At 42.8% G+C, this 15,853-nt stretch overlaps 1 protein-coding gene and 1 pseudogene across 8 annotated transcripts in view; one reads left to right on the top strand and one right to left on the bottom strand.

Annotated features, from left to right (window-relative positions):
• Positions 1–15,853, top strand: part of Tmtc1 (transmembrane and tetratricopeptide repeat containing 1) — a 212,341-nt gene that overhangs the window by 88,102 nt on the left and 108,386 nt on the right. Inside the window, exon 1 of one of the 7 annotated variants that reach the window (XM_006507072.4) lies at positions 2,094–2,196. The exons of the other annotated variants lie outside the window; for them this stretch is intronic. The gene's annotated coding sequence lies outside the window, so the exon portion shown is untranslated. Of the gene's footprint in view, positions 1–2,093; positions 2,197–15,853 lie in introns of those variants that run through there. 7 annotated transcript variants of the gene reach the window in all.
• On the bottom strand, positions 1,073–2,013 carry Rps4l (ribosomal protein S4-like; annotated as a pseudogene). The gene has a single exon (NR_003634.2). The product of NR_003634.2 is annotated as a ribosomal protein S4-like (transcript).

Genomic DNA, 15,853 nt, shown 5'->3' with positions numbered 1-15,853 from the left:
ATCTATCAACCTCTGGCCTCTGTGGGCAGCTCCATTCACATGTTCAGGTCCCCCATAAATCTTTAAAAACTTGTACTCTTGGTTGTATACAGTATTCACTAAAAGTCCTCTAAAATATAAGAAAAACAACAAAAAACCCTTACCTTCCTTTAACTGGGAGTCCACAAACATCTGAAATTCAGGTGTTTTCACTAATCAATACTAGTAAAACTGTTATGGAAGTTGTCTTTTAGCCAGCAAAAGGGCAAAACTGTTAAGATATTATTTAACTTTTCTGGCTCACTGACATTAAAATGCCAATAAATTTGCCAGGTGGTGGCAGCACACACTTATAATCCCAGCACTTGAGAGGCAGAGGCAGTATGATCTCTTGTGAGTTCAAGGCCAGCCTAGTCTGCAGAGCAAGTTCCAAGATGGGCAGGGATACACCAAGAAGCCATGTCTTGAAAAAACAAAACAAAAAATTATTTTTACTTTGCTTATAAGTTACTACTATTAAAGCAACTGAACTTTTTCATATTTAGTTCCTTTACAAGTCTTGCTTTAGTGTTTTGTTGTGTTGAATCTGCTTCTTCTAAAAGAGAAAATTATAGTTACGTTTCGTTTTAAAGAAATACCCTGGCAATGAACTACAGGTTCCTAAATTAGATGTGACATTTCAGCATTTTCTCTACTTTTCTGGGAGTTAGAACAGCAGTCCCATTTTTTATACCTCATAAAATTTGGGGTTCTCTGTTAAGATCTGGATGTTAAAGAGGCTTTTATTTATTTTTAAATTATTTACATTACATCCCAGTACCCCTCTCCTCTCTGCTTCCCCTACCCGGGTTCCTCTTCTCTAAGAAGGGGAGAGGCTGACTTTTAAGTCTTAAGTTTCTACTAATTTCATTGACCTGTAGGTATTGAATCCCAACCCTGGCAAATTACAGAAATAATGAAGTTTCACTGGTTCAGTTATTGGCAAGGTTAACTAAGCCCTTAACGTACCAATTTCTTTTTCAAAATGAGGTGAACACCCATCTGGGTGGTTCCCCCATCATGGCACAGGAAGAAACATATGCAACCAGAAAGAAGCTTGCTTTCTTTTTTAATTCAACATGCTGCTTAAAAAACTTTTAAGTATAAACAAACGTAAACGCCCCTTCCCCGCAATGTCCCTCAGAGTCCACTTCACCCGCTCTGCTTGGCCGCCAGCCTCTTGTCTCTCTCTTCGGCAATGGTGAGGCGGATTCCTTTTCCCCGGGGAAGGGAGATCCACGGCTTGTTGCCCTTCCCGATCACGAAGATGTTGGAGAGGCGGGTAGCGAAGCCATTGCCGTTGGCATCTTTCACGTGGACCACGTCAAAGGAGCCGGGGTGGCGCTCGCGGTTGGTGATGACGCCGATGCGACCCAGGTTGGCGCCTCCGGTTACCATGCACAGGTTGCCGGTATCAAACTTGATGGCATCGGTGATTTTTCCGCTGTCTAGCGAGATCTGCACGGTGTCGTTGACCTTGATGAGCGGGTCAGGGTAGCGGATGGTACGCGCGTCGTGCGTGACGAGGTGCGGGATGCCCTTGGTACCCACGAAGACTTTCCTCACCTTGCACAGCTTGTACTTGGCCTCCTCGGGCGTGATGCGGTGTACCGCGAAGCGGCCCTTGGTGTCGTAGACGAGGCGGAAGTTCTCGCCGCTCTTGTCGATGCTGATGACATCCATGAAGCCAGCTGGGTAGGCCACATCGGTTCTGACCTTGCCGTCGACCTTAATGAGCCGCTGCATGCAGATCTTCTTCACCTCGTCGCCGGTCAGGGCGTACTTGAGCCTGTTCCTCAGGAAGATGGCGAGCGGCAGGCACTCCCGCAGGCGGTGCGGGCCGGCAGACGGACGGGGCGCGAACACACCGGTCAGTTTGTCCAGCATCCAGTGGCGTGGGGCCGCCACACGCTTCAGGTGTTTCTTGGGACCACGAGCCATGGCGGAGGAGCAAGCGGAAACACGCCCTTCTCCTTCCCAGAGCACAAGCGGAGTGAGGCGAGCTGCGCGCGCAGCCGAGAAACCCCACCCATCCGGGTCCTTTCCAGTAGGCGGGACTTCCTAGCGCCATCTGTTGGAGGGAGGCCGGAGGAGCGGGCTCTGAGTTAAGGGGCTTTTCTGCCTGGACTCTGGATGAAAAACATGAGGAGCTACCTGCCTTCAGGGAAAGTGCAGTCTGTAAGATCAACAAAACTCACTTGAAGACATATTTCATACTATTGTTATTACATTTAGTCCTTTAGTGTGCGCGTGCGCATGAGTGGGTATGTGTTTGCGCGTGCGTGTTTGCGTGTACATGCTTAAGTGTGCGTGCGTGCGTGCGTGCGTACATGAGCGTGTGTACGTGTGCGTGCCTGTATGCGTAAGTTAGAATGACTCCTAGGAGTTTGTTCTAGCTAGTGTATGGGGTTTGGGAATTGAACTCTGTTCCCTAAGTTTAGAGGCCTGTTTCATTCTAAGCCATCTCACCAGCCCCTTAGTACTATTTCATAAATGTGTTTAGTTTGTGTCATCTTTCAGGCACCCTCTAGTTCAGTGACTCTCAACCCTTCCTAATGCTGCACCCCCCCAACTATAAAATTATTTTTGTTGTTACTTCATAACTGTAACTTTGTTATTGTTATAAATCGTACTGTAAATATCTGATATTACAGATATCTGATACATAGCTCCCGGGGGTCATGATCCATAGGTTTAGAACCTCTGCTACAGCCAGCCAGCCCCTTATTAAGTGGCCAAAAGGTTCAACAAATCTTTTTCCCTCTTCTGTGCAGACAGTTTGGGGCATGAACTATAGTGACAGCAGAGACGGTAAGGTTTTTACACAAATATTAGTACCCTGTTCATCCCTTCCTGTGTGATGCCTGTGACACCTGTCAGGGAAGAAGGAACTTGAGAGAGCATCAGATTATCCAGCAGTGTAGATCTGGATGATCTATATTCCTGGAAGCTGTCATTAATCCTCTTCTTCCTGCTTGGAGGGAGCCCAGCCCTTTGTTACCCATGGTTTCCCAGAGGTGGAGACCCTAGTATCTTAGTCAGAGTTTTTATTCCTGGACAAAACATCATGACAAAGAAAGCTACATTAGGACCACACAGAAGTGGCTCGCTCTCTGCCAAAAAATATATGGCAGATTACTTCAATGTTTACTTGAATATGTCCTGGGGTTCCCAGGACACTGTCAGTCATATTTTAGCTGATGTATGCTAGATATCCATAGTGGCACCATATTGACTAAACACAAACTGGTCCATTTGGCCTTGGGTTCCCAACAATAGCTTATGGGAAAAACTTCCATGAACTTTAAGTATGGCCAGTATTTCAAAATGAAAATGAGTATCTGACACCTTTGTTCACTGATACACAGGTAACTGTGTCATAGTTCAGGTTTGGGAATCTCAGTGTTGTATAATGTTTGGTTTGGGTTGTCTATAGCTAAGATGGATTGTTTAGGTATCATTATGTTTAGCATTTATACATGTGTTTTTAAATCTAGACATCAGACTTCTGGTAATTAAGGATGTAGGCTTGGTTCAAACTTGGGTTTTGAAGTATCAGCCAGTCAGCTTTATAGTGCACTAGATCAGACCATTGTATTTCTTGTGTAGAGGAGAATCTGCCATCCCAGTACTTGTTAAAGTCTTAAGTTTCTTCCCTCCCTTTCTTTTTGCTACTTAAACAAAAAAAAAAAAAAACATTTATAGCAAATACCTTACTGGCTCATCAGGTAAGGTGCAAAGACCTATCAGACAGCCCCAAAGAACAGGTGAGAAAATTCTAGTTTGCGTCTGTTCAGAATAGGTTAACCTCACTAGAAAAGCACTTGCTTTGTTTTGTTTTTTATTAAACTCTTACAGGGAGCAGGAAGAGGAGAAAGAGGAAGAAGAAAAGGAAGAACAACTTATGAAGATCTTAGCAAAACCAAACTAATTTTTTCTTTAAATTCTGTGGAAATTAAGGTTTGGCCTAGCCATTAGCACGTGATTGCACTGCCCAGTTCCAGCTGTGTATGATGTCCTTAGGGATGACTTTCCCTTCTAAGTTTCCCAGGGCTTCTCCAGTTTAGTGCTGAAAGACAAGTGCTAGGCAGATCGGAATAGTCACCATCTTTGAGGACAGTCCAGCCCCATGTATAAAAACCTCCTGTGTATGGAAACGTTACACTGGATAACATTCAGAAGACAGTTAGTTTCATGCAATTTAGTATAGGGAGGATACAGTTTGTTAAAAATCAGACCTTGCAATCAGCAGTGTTTATAAAGATAGCATAGCAATTTAAATGTTTAGAAAGTTAAAACTTGAGAGTGACACAGTAATTGGCACTACACAGAGCATTGGGCTGCCTGGGTGTGATGGCTCATGCCTTTAATTTTAGCACCCAGAAGACAGAGTCAGGTGGGTCGAGTTCAGGGTTAGCCTGGTTTACAAAAGTGAGGTCTAGGACAGCCAGACAAAAAGATTGTTTCTCATGAGAACAAAGGAAAGAAAGAAAGGGAAGGCATTGAACTGAATGTGTAAGGGAAACACCTCTGAAGGAGGGGAAAAAACAGTGCTATTCTTTGTTTGGTAACTTTACCCATGGCCCAGTGACTGGAAATTTAGTGATGGCATGTGATACTAGTCTCTTCAGCAAATGAAAGCTGGTTCTAAGAGGATGAAAGCTAGAGTAAACAAGTCTCTGTGTAAAAAGTCATTACTACATCAGGAGTATTAACCAGTAAGAGGCCAGGGCCTCTGCTACATATAAGCATCTCTTCATAAAGGAGCAAGCTGCAACCATGAGGCATGGGTGCCACATGATGTTTAGGTCCATCATAGGTCCTTTAACATATTTTGAGTGCATTAGGAAAAGGTTCCCCTTCCTCACAAAAGTCAGTGGGCATCTGAGCACACAGATTGATGAACTAGCATGGGCCACCTCAGTACCTCAGTAGCTCCTCCCCAGCCCGCATCCTTGCATGTGCACAGTCTATTCATTGCATGCCCTTATGTGTCCATGGTGAATTCACAGAGTACCATGAAAATAGAATAAATGTTTAGCTTCTAGGAAAACACTCTTTTGTTTCTCTCCCCTTCCAACAATGCTGGAAATGATAGTCCTCAATAGACAGCGAGTCCTTACAGTATTTACCCATTGATTAGGGGTGGGATTAAGTTGGCCTATTCTACATTGATAACTTTCTGTAAGTAGTGTGGGCTTCTCGAGACATCTGTGTTGGCTGCAGACCATGTAGATTACCATGTAGCTAGGGCATGTTTTGCTCAGGGAAACCCAGGCTACCTAATGTTCTGCTTGGCTTACTAGTGAACTCAACACATGAAGCCATGGAAGAGGCTTTGAGTTTGCTGTCAAGTATGGTGGGTTAGGTATGGAGGGCTTAGAGGAGCTCTAATTAAAGGCACAATTGGAAAAGTTGGTTTGGTAATGGTTGGATGAGACTTTCTTCTCTCTCTGCTCTAAATGTAAGCAGACTGGATCTATAGCATAGACCCCAGAGCAAGGTCAACTGTAAAAATGGGCAGGGGAAAGACAGACAAAATAGACTAGCCTGACCTTCATCTGTACAGACATCACAAACACTGATGGGAACAGTAACCTCTTCCACCAGTAGTGTGGCCAGTCATTGCCTGGGTATCTTAGGGTTTTACTGCTGTGAACAGACACCATGATCAAGGCAACATTATAAGGACAATATTTAATTGAGACTGGCTTACAAGTTCAGAGGTTCAGTCCATTACTATCAAGGCAGGAGCATGGCAGCATCCAGGCAGGCATGGTGCAGGCAGAGCTCTTCTATATCTTCATCTGGAAGCTGCTAGTGGAAGACTGACTTTGAGGCATTAGGACTAGGGTATTAAAACCCACTCTCACAGTGACACACCTACTCCAACAAGGCCACACCTCCAATAGTGCCACTTCCCGGGCCAAGCGTATACAAACCATCACACTGGGTGTTGATCATGTTGAAACTCTTAGAGAACCATGAACATTGGGTATGTGGGAGAAGTGGAGGATGAGTTTTTTTCTCTAACCTGCTGCATGTTCTTAGTGGACATGGTCCTCACATGACACCAGGCAAGGACAAGACAGGACTAGGAGACAAAATCTTCCAGGCATGTTCATTTTGCCTCAAAGGAAGCTGAACAAAAGGGGAGCCAAAATCAACATCAGTCATGTAAGGCATTCCACTTCTATCACCTTTTCAGGGCTTGAACCTCCATCTTAGTATCTTTATTCTGATTTTAGGCTCAGTTTTGAGACAGCTGTTGGGGAATTTGTTGTCTGCTCATCCTCAGCCCTGAACTGTTGTCCAGGCACTTCCTGTTGACCCCTCCACACGCATGTCCTCAGTATCTCTCCAGCTTCAGGCCAGGTATTACCTCTCCTCTGTAGCTCCTTTCCTTTCCCAGCTCATACTGACTCTTTCTCTGATCTGTAGCCCTTTATCGTGGCTGCTTTCCTGGGGCAGGATGGAAAGCACACGGTGACCCTTCAGGATAGTAAGATAGGTATGGCTAGGAGCCAGTACACAGATTCACATCCTGATTCTGCTGCTGATTGGTTTGCCTCAGTTTCCCTAGTCATACTTGCTTCCTAATTATATGAATGTAGATAAAAAGTGATGTGTTTGGAGCAGCTTCTGGCCTCTGCTGTGTGCTTAGCAAACATTGGCTGTTATTTAAATGTTAGATAATACATTTATTCCTTTCATGTAATGTTTCTAAGACCTGGCTCTGTTCCTGGTACTTTTCCTGTCAAATTGAATATTGTTAGTGAGTAACTTGCCACTCTTCATAATGATGAAGTTGTAGTAGGCTTTCTCTTTATTTCCCAAATTGATCAGGTATGTCTTAGTACTCTAAGCTTGAATCCAACTCAGCATGTGTACCTGATGTTTGTTCTCCAGAGGGATGCATCCCAACTTCAGGCAATTTAGGAAGTTGGAGATAGTTTTACTGACAGTGATTGGAGGGGCAGCAGACTGTGTGTAGCAAAGGCACAAGCTGGATTTGTATTCTGCCTCTCATTTTTTTACTTCTTGTCAGAACTTAGGACAAAGTACTGGACCATAAATGCCACAATTTTCTCTTACAAAAGAGAAATATTAATAGTGTCCATCTTGTGGGAACATGCTCAGGGTCACATGAATTAGCTTAGGATACATGGTAGACAGTCACTAAATGGTAACCAAAGGTACACTTTGCTGGTTTGCCCAGACAGCACTAATATTGTATTTTCCTCACTAGCTTAACTGTATCCATCACAAGTTTCTTAGTAAGCTTCAGAAATATTACAGTGTAGTTGGCAGTGAGTTTTTTTTTTCCTTAGTGCTAGGGTTTGTCTGCAAAGGTAGTATATATTTGCGTGTAACTGTGATCTCATTGCACAAATTCCTTAATATACCTGGGGGGTTACTAGTGTGGATGGATGGAAATGAAGAGAAACAGGGAGTATGTGATGAGAGAGAAGAATGCGTGGTCACAGAAGAGAACACATGATGTCAATGGAAGGCATTGTACTAGTACACAACTCCATTCTCGTCTGAGGCTGTTCATGTGGTATGGATCTGTCATCTGCAGTGGTGGTGTCTGTAATATGCATGTTCTTAATTACTAAGCCATCTCTCTACCTTCCAAAGATTCATATTTTGGAAATTTTAATGCTCTCATCGGTAAAAATCTATTGTGTTTTTCAAGTTAATTTTCAATTCATAAAAGATTGAAACTCATTAAGATATTTAACACCCACATGTTACCTCACTCTTGTCTCACTGGTTCTTATGATAATAGCATATGAATATTTTATCTGCTCTTCAATCCCATGTTGTAGAATTTCCAACCTAATCCTGGTCTGATTTCTGGTGCTCATCATCTCTCCTCTAATCACCCTCAACATGGGCCTGCGTCAACACCCATCGATGCTGATGGGCTGCTGGAGTAGCAGTTGTCTCTTGGACAGAGTCCCTTTATGACTCTTTTCTGTTACAAAAACAAACATAGCCTCTACATGGTGGTGCTTACCTATAATCTTAGCACTCAGGAGCCAGGGACAGGAGAATCAGGAGTTCAAGGCCAGCCTTGGCTACATTGTGAGCTTGAGACTAGCCTAGGCTACTTGAGACCTTGTCTCATTTCTCCCAACCCACACCCCTCCAACTCAAAACCCCTGACAACAACAAACCCAGACTCCACCATGGTTGCCTCAATCTGTCTTGTCAGTACTCTGTCTGCACTACCTTCTAGCCATGGTTGACTTTTCTGTCTTCTCTCCTCCTGGGTATCAGCTATATTTTCCATTGTGTACCCTAATCTACTCTGCTGCTGACTGTTCATCTCTGAGAGGCTGACTGGTTTGACATCTCATGGCTCAGTGACCTTGTCAGCCAGCCTCCTCTCCTGTCACTGTTTCCCACTTGGATGTTCTGAATCACCTTTGTACAGGGAAAGCATAAAGCTTAGACCTCAGCAACCCTTAATATATTGGCTTTTGAGGGATGCTCATTAAAAGGTCTTCCAGAACTTGGAATCATATGTATGGAAAATCTTAGTAGACCTACCAAATCATAAAATGATAATTATAAAATGATAAACTATACTAATTAATTAGTATTTGAGTCCCAGTACCCAAATTTAGGTGAGCCTTATGCTGTAGAAGCATTAAAAAATGGAGGTTTAGGGGAGTTGTTGTTGTTAGAGCTTCTTAGGCAGGTTTTATAACATGGTTCAGGCTATCAGACTCACAGCAATCCTCCTGCCTCAGTTTCCTGAGTGCAGGGATTACAGGTATGAGCCACTACACCCAGCTATTGATGATTCTGTAAAAGAGACTGTGGTGAGCTCACCTCTCCAGAGCACAAAGAACATCATCAGATGTCAGTGTTGGTGCTGATCTTGGTCTTTGCAGGCTCCATGAAGAAAAAACAAAACAAAACAGATCTTTGTTCTTCATAAACTATCCAGTCTGTGGTTTTGTTTTGGGGTTTGTTTGTTTTCACATACAGACTAAGACTAAAAGCATAATGCCATTAGCATCCATAAATGCCCGTTAACAATACAGAACTTACAACAGGGTCCCAGTTAACTGTGATATGTATGACTCTTCATTTCTGAAGAGGGAGGAGGAAGCCATCAACAGTTAGGGCTAATTAACCTTGCATTAACATTGTTTAGACATTGTGAACTAAAGTCCTGGGGGTGGATGGAAAGCTGTATCTGTGTACATTGTACAAGGCTGATTGGATGACTAAAAGCTTTGGTGACTGTGGACAGCTTGAATGTTACAGGTCCAAAGGCTAAATTATTTAGGGCTATGTTTAGTCTTCGAAATCACAGTTAATCACTCACCTCTGTGTTCTACCTAAAATCTATTTCGACTATTAGATAAGTCCTTTTTGCAGTGTCCCAACAGACCACTGGTGCACACCACAACTCAAAGGCTAAGCATATTGTCAGACAGCATCCAAGGCCAATAGCAAAGATGTCCCCACTTTGCTGTAATTTGCCTACCTGATGTTTTCTACTAATGTACTTGAAAGATGCTTGGATTTATGACTTTCTTTGTTATGTTAGTATGAAAACTTCACCAAACTGTTACCATATTGGAATATGTTATTTGGGGTAACTAAATGTGACCTAGCCACAGTCACTCATAATTGTCTTTGAGAATTAGTTGTCTCTTATTATTCCTTTTGAGGTAAGCACTGTGATTTTATATCTATGAGACACCCCATATGCAATTAATCTATCTATGTTCATAACCGAGCTTCCTAACATTTGAGGAAGCAAAGTTACCATTTGGAAAGAGGGCAGAGATGTCTGGCTTTCACCTGTTTAAGATACCCACTGGCTGTCTGCAGGCCCAAGTGAAGGGTCTATGCTTTATTAGCAGGAACAAACCCTGGTCCTGTCATAGCAGGGTTAACATGAAAAGAAGGTGGGAACACTCACTACAGTAACTGGCACCTGCCAAGTACTGTGGTGGGACTATGGCTGAAAGACAAAACTGAATTTTTATCATTCCTTGTAGAAAGAATTAAAAACCAGGAATGACGACTGAACTAATTGTAGAGGAAATCTGAAGAGAATCCTTTGACTAAATTAATGAAGCCCAATTTAATTGACTTTTGACATGGAAGGACCATGATCTTCTCCGAGTCAGTTCACATTTCTTGGTGTGTGTGTGTGTGTGTGTGTGTGTCCGTCCATGCATGAACATGTATGCACATATGTATAGATGCCAGATGTGGACATCAAATATCTTTTCTAGTTTCCCTTTACCTTACTTTATGAGTTAGGGTCTCTGAATGAACCTAGAGCTTGTTTGGATAGACTCTGGCCACTGAGCCCCAGAACCTCTGTCTCTAGGATTACACACAAATGCTACTGTGCTCAGCTCTTTTTATGTGTTACAAATTGAACTCAGGTCTTCATACTTCTACAGCCTGAACTTTGTAAAACTATGAAACTGAGTGTTTTGTTCCCTTCTAGTTTGCTTTTGATTTTCATAATGGTTAAGCGAACAGAACATCTTTCTCCCCTATGGTCTCCCAGTCTTAGGTCCACTGTTCTGTGTGATAATCTAAGTAAAGGTTTCTTTGTAAAAAAGAGGAAATTTTAAGGGTTTGAGGTTTCTGGAAGAAATATTTACCAGAGCTACAGAGTTGGGTGTGGAAGGTGGATTTGGGTTTCTGGAGGGGCTGAACTTAGAAATGTACCACTGGATTCTCAAAACAGCCCCTACCTCCCATCAGAACCATGGGACTGGGAAAGGCAACATCCAAACCTGACCCTCTGTGGAGAGGCTTTGCTGCTGACACAGTGAAGAGGAGGAACTTGTGGGTTCAAGGCAGTGCATTAAAGAGGGCTCTAACTTTTTTTGGTTTATGGTTAGCTTATAATCTTTTCAAATGTAAGCAATGTCTTTGCTATATTTTAGAAAAGTGAGAAAAAAATTTTCTTTCAAGAAAAACTGTTTTGGGATTGTCATTCCAAAAGATCTGAATTTAACTTCTATCTGCCCTCGGAATATGTAATTCTTCACCAATGTCCTTTATTGTTTTGAATGTGAAACGGAAATTAAGTTAGTGTGGTTGATAATTCTGGAGGTATTTGTGGTGGTGTATGTAAGTGATTGGTGTACTGCTGCACAGTGACTTTTAGCTGCTTGTCTTAGGGTTTCACTGCTATGAAGAGACTCCATGAACACTGCAACTCTTATAAAGGAAAACATTTAATTGGGGCTACCTTACAATTCAAAGGTTTAGTTCGTTATCATCATGGTTGGAACTATCATGGTATGCAGGCAGGCATGGTGCTGGAGAGGTAGCTTAGAGTTCTACATCTGGATTGGCAGGCAACAGGAAGTAAATGCCACCCTAGACCTGGCTTGAACCTCCAAGCCTGGGCCTTATTGACACACTTTCTCTGACAATGCCACACCCACTCTGACAAGGGCACACCTCTTAATAGTGCACTCTCTATGGACCTATGGGGGCCGTTTTTATTCAAACCACCACACAGCTGGTTTCACCATCTGTAGCTGACACTTAGGCAAAGATTATGTGGTTTTGTGGTTTACAGATTCTGAGAAAAGCTGGAGAATCTTAACTAATATAATGTCCATTTTAGTCATTAGCGTCCTCAAAAGGGAAATAGGGCTATTCAGATAGTTGTCATCCTTCACCCTGCTGTCTACATCTCAAATCAAAACATTTCAAACTCCAGTCTAGTGCTGGAGAATAAGAGAAATACAAAAGGAGAGGTTGAGAGGTGGAAAAGGAAGGACTTTAGACTACTGCTTGGGTTACTAGGCTTTATTGATCTTAAAGTGTGTGTGAAAGAAAATCTATTCATATAATACTTGTGAAGCATGGGAAGGAAGACTGTCTTTAAGGTTGGGCAGGTCTGTTGAGATATGTTCAGGAATTACTACAAAGGCATTTTGTAGTAAGAAAGAGGGCTTGAGTTTAACCCTGACTATAGCTGTGAGTGGAAATTTATAGCCAAGAACAGAGCTCATAGTAAGGATTGGGATTAGAAAGCCCCTGTATGAAAACCTTGTACAAAAAGAATTCTGTCTAAATGAAATATGGGCTGTGGCTGAAGACTGGCCAGGGTAGCCAGGTATCACCTGGTGGAGAATTGAAGAACCAGGTTACAAGGGTGAGTAAATATACCCAGGGTATTCTAGTTCAGTTTCCTGTTACTATAGTAAAAACACTGACCAAAACCCATTTGAGAAGGAAAGGGTATCTTTGGCTTATACCTCAGAGTCCATCATTAGGAAAACCAGGGCAGAAATCTAGAGGCAGGAACTGGATCAGAGACCATGGAGAATGCTGCTTACTGTCTTGTTCTCCATGGCTTTCTCAACTACCTTTCTTATGCCTTCCAGGACCACCTGTCTAAGAGTAACACCACCAGCAGTGGAATGCGCCCTCTCACATCAATAGTTAAGACAATGCCCACAGACAGTCCCATAGACTAATCTATGGTGGTGCTTCCCTAACTGAGGTTCCCTCCTCCAAGGTTCCCTCAGTTGACAAGAACTAACCAACGCGCAGCGAGAGGAGATATTGGAAAACTGACATAGCAGGGTTCTTGCTGAAAGTGTAACTTATTAAAAACGTACTCAGATGGACATAGAAGAAAGTTCTGACTCTAATCATACTGAAGAATTGTTATCCTTGCTAATATCTACTGACATGGAAACTGCATTAACTAAGGTTGGTGACTCAGAAGAACACATACTCTGTATCACTCAAGATGGTAGGTAGGTGATTTGGTGTTATTGTTGTTCTGGTCTCTGCTAAAGTCTCCCCCAGGGTTTGAGGGTTGACTAACTGAAGGATGAGTGTCAGTTTTAACACTGAGTTAAATTAACACATCTGAGAAGTGGGTGTGTAACTAAATACAGTGGGTCTGAGTCTTAGTAAGCCCAAAGCCAAAAGGAGCACCGCCATGAAATAAAAGATGGAAGGTCATTGTGTGCTGCAGGCAAGGGAAGCAAAGGAATCACTTACACAGCAACTCTCTCTCTAAATGGGAAGCACGGGGATTTCATCAGGAGCCTATACAAGTACATGCTCACGCAGAACTGAGCACATAGCATCATGCTCAGTTTAAGCTTGTGATTAAGAAGCAAGGACTGTAGAGACATTTTTGGAATGTGCTAAGTTCAAGATCCTGGAGAATGGCAGACAAAAGCATCTCTGAGCATGCTCAGCTTTCACTTTATAGTTTTAGCTGAAAGGGAAGGGAAGGAAAGGGTGTCCTGGACATGCAGTGATGTGCTTGTCTGCCTTCAAAGGTGGCTGCTTCATATAACAGGAGATCTGGGATGTAGGCGGAGCATAGATTAGGGAAATCACTTCAGAAAATCTTCATCTTTTGTTTTTATTTTGCATAAATCAAAGATGTTTAAAATGCTTCATTTGACAATAACAGTCTCTCATGCTGGCACTAAATCATTGTGTACAGCTCAACATTCAGGTTATCTCTTCAAAGTAGAGAATCCACTCGTGTTTTCTTTATGAATGCTGTGGCATCCATTTTTCTTGATTGGTTACTCTGTGTTTTTTCGGTCATTTGTGATGTCATTAGTTGATGAAGGTATCCAGAAATTTCAATTTTTTAGGAGCTCAGAGACTATTTACCTAGTTCTTTGATAAAGAAGGAAATGCGAAGACTGCAGTCTTGATCCAAGCCATGAACACAAAAGGACAGAAGCCTCGATCCGTGGTTCTGAGTGTAGTGCTTTCGTGGTGGCTTGGAATTTGGTGGTGGTGATACTTTCTGTAGCTTTTTAAGGGATGTGCAAATTTCAGGGAAAATTTGACTATATAGCCAGGCTTGGTGGTATACATCTATAGTCTCAGTATAATAGAGGCTAGGTTAGGAGGATTGCCATGAGTTTGAGGACAGCCTGGGCTACATACTGAGTACCTGGCCAGTATAACAGACAACTTAGTGACATCTCAAAAATAAACAAATACACAAATAAGTAAATAAAGTATTGGTAGTAGCATGCTTTTATGATTGAAATGAATCACTGAGAAATCAGGTTTAAAAATTATTCTAATTTTTTGGTCTCATGGAATTATTGTAAATGGCAAACAAGCTATAAAAATTCATGTCTGGCATGTACTGTTAATTGTGACTATTACTAATGCTGCTGCTATTCTTGGTCATTGTTCAGGCCATAGGGAAAAATCACAAGTCTAATTCTGAGGTGGAGTGGAGGAGGAAATGTAAAGAACAGAGCACATTACACTCCCACCTATTTAACGCTTCTCCAGAAATGGCACCATGTTGTGTGTCTCATTTTGTCATTACTATGGTCCACGCCTTAAAATAGAAATCTTGACATCTTGTTTTTCCACCAAGAATCTCTGTACCATTTCAGGCTTTCATGAGTTTGGGATGCTATATTTTGAAAATAAATCATCTGGTACCCTTACCCTATTTTATTTCCTTTTTGTGGAAATAGAATTTTACCAAGACTGTCTGAACTAGAGGACACATTATAAATACAGTTACTAAAATATCCATTGTAGTAAACCATCAGAAATGATGTACGGCAGCTTTGTCTAAGTGTAACCTCAAGGAAACCCTAAAGCCTGTGGCTTGTTCTATAGAAAGGAAAGCCACTTCCCATTTTTCCATTGCTAAGCAAACCACAGAGGCAGCTCGAGAAATAGAGCCTCCAAGAGCAACTGCCTGGAAAGTTCAGTTACATTCTCACTCTTGCCCTCCTTAGCATCTTTTTCTGGCCCCTGTCTGTTTCCTTTAGTTGCCTTCTGTGGGCTACCCTGCATCCTTGAAGAAACAGAAGTGCCAAGGCCTAGTCTTGGTTTAATTTACCTGAAAATGACAGTCACAAGGTGGCAGAGCCCAGAAAAGGATGTGCAGTTCTGTGCTACTGTGCTACTATGGGAATAACAAGCCAGCTGCCCAAACCCAAACATAGGAGCCAAGGACTGCTTCAGTAAATGCACGCACATGTTCCTGGCCTGGCCCATGTCAAACTCTCTGCTGAGGTCCCAGAAGAGAAGGAAGGACTCAGAAGCAGCTCTAGAAGGTGGGTGGGCTTGTCTAGAACTTGTAAGCAGCAAAATCTATTTGATGGCTTCATGCCTGTTTATTTTCTCTATCATCAAGCACTTGGATTGCCAGTTCTGAGTATGTGTCACTTCCAGGAATTTTTATGAACCCAAAAGGGAAGAAAGGGAGCACCAAGGAAGAGACCTAAGAGGAGAAAGGAAGAGACTTAAGAAGAGAAAGGGACTTTTGGAGGGCAGTCATGATAGGTCCCTTTTTGTGAGCACTCCATAGCCTCAGTAACAGTGCCAGGCCTTGGGACCTCCCCTTGAGTTGGATCCCACTTTGGGCCTGTCACTGGACCTTCTTTTCCTCAGGTTCCTCTCCATTTCCATCCCTGTAATTCTTTCAGACAGGAACAATTATGGGTCAGAGTTATGACAGTGGGATGGGAACCCTATCCCTCACTTGATGCCCTGTCTTCCTGCTGGAGGTGAGCTCTCTAAGTTCTCTCTCCCTACTGTCTGGCATTTCATCTAAGGTCCCTCCCCTTTAGTCCTGGGAGTCTCTGACCTCCCAGGTCTCTGGTGCATTCTGGGGGGTCCCCCAACTTCCTATTTTCTGAGGTTGCCTGTTTACATTTTTTTCTGCTGGCCCTCAGGGCTTCAATCATTTTCCCTCACCCAATACCAGATAACCAATGCCCCCCCCCCCCTTCTACTTTCTCTCACTCCCTTCCCACTTGTGATTGCTTTCTTCTCTCTCCCAAGTGGGACTGAGGCGTCCTCACTTGGG

Source organism: Mus musculus, chromosome 6, assembly GCF_000001635.26.
Source record: "Mus musculus strain C57BL/6J chromosome 6, GRCm38.p6 C57BL/6J".
NCBI classification, from domain to species: Eukaryota; Metazoa; Chordata; class Mammalia; order Rodentia; family Muridae; genus Mus; species Mus musculus.
Note: the sequence above shows the minus strand (reverse complement) of the source record. Positions and strands in the feature narration are given on the sequence as shown.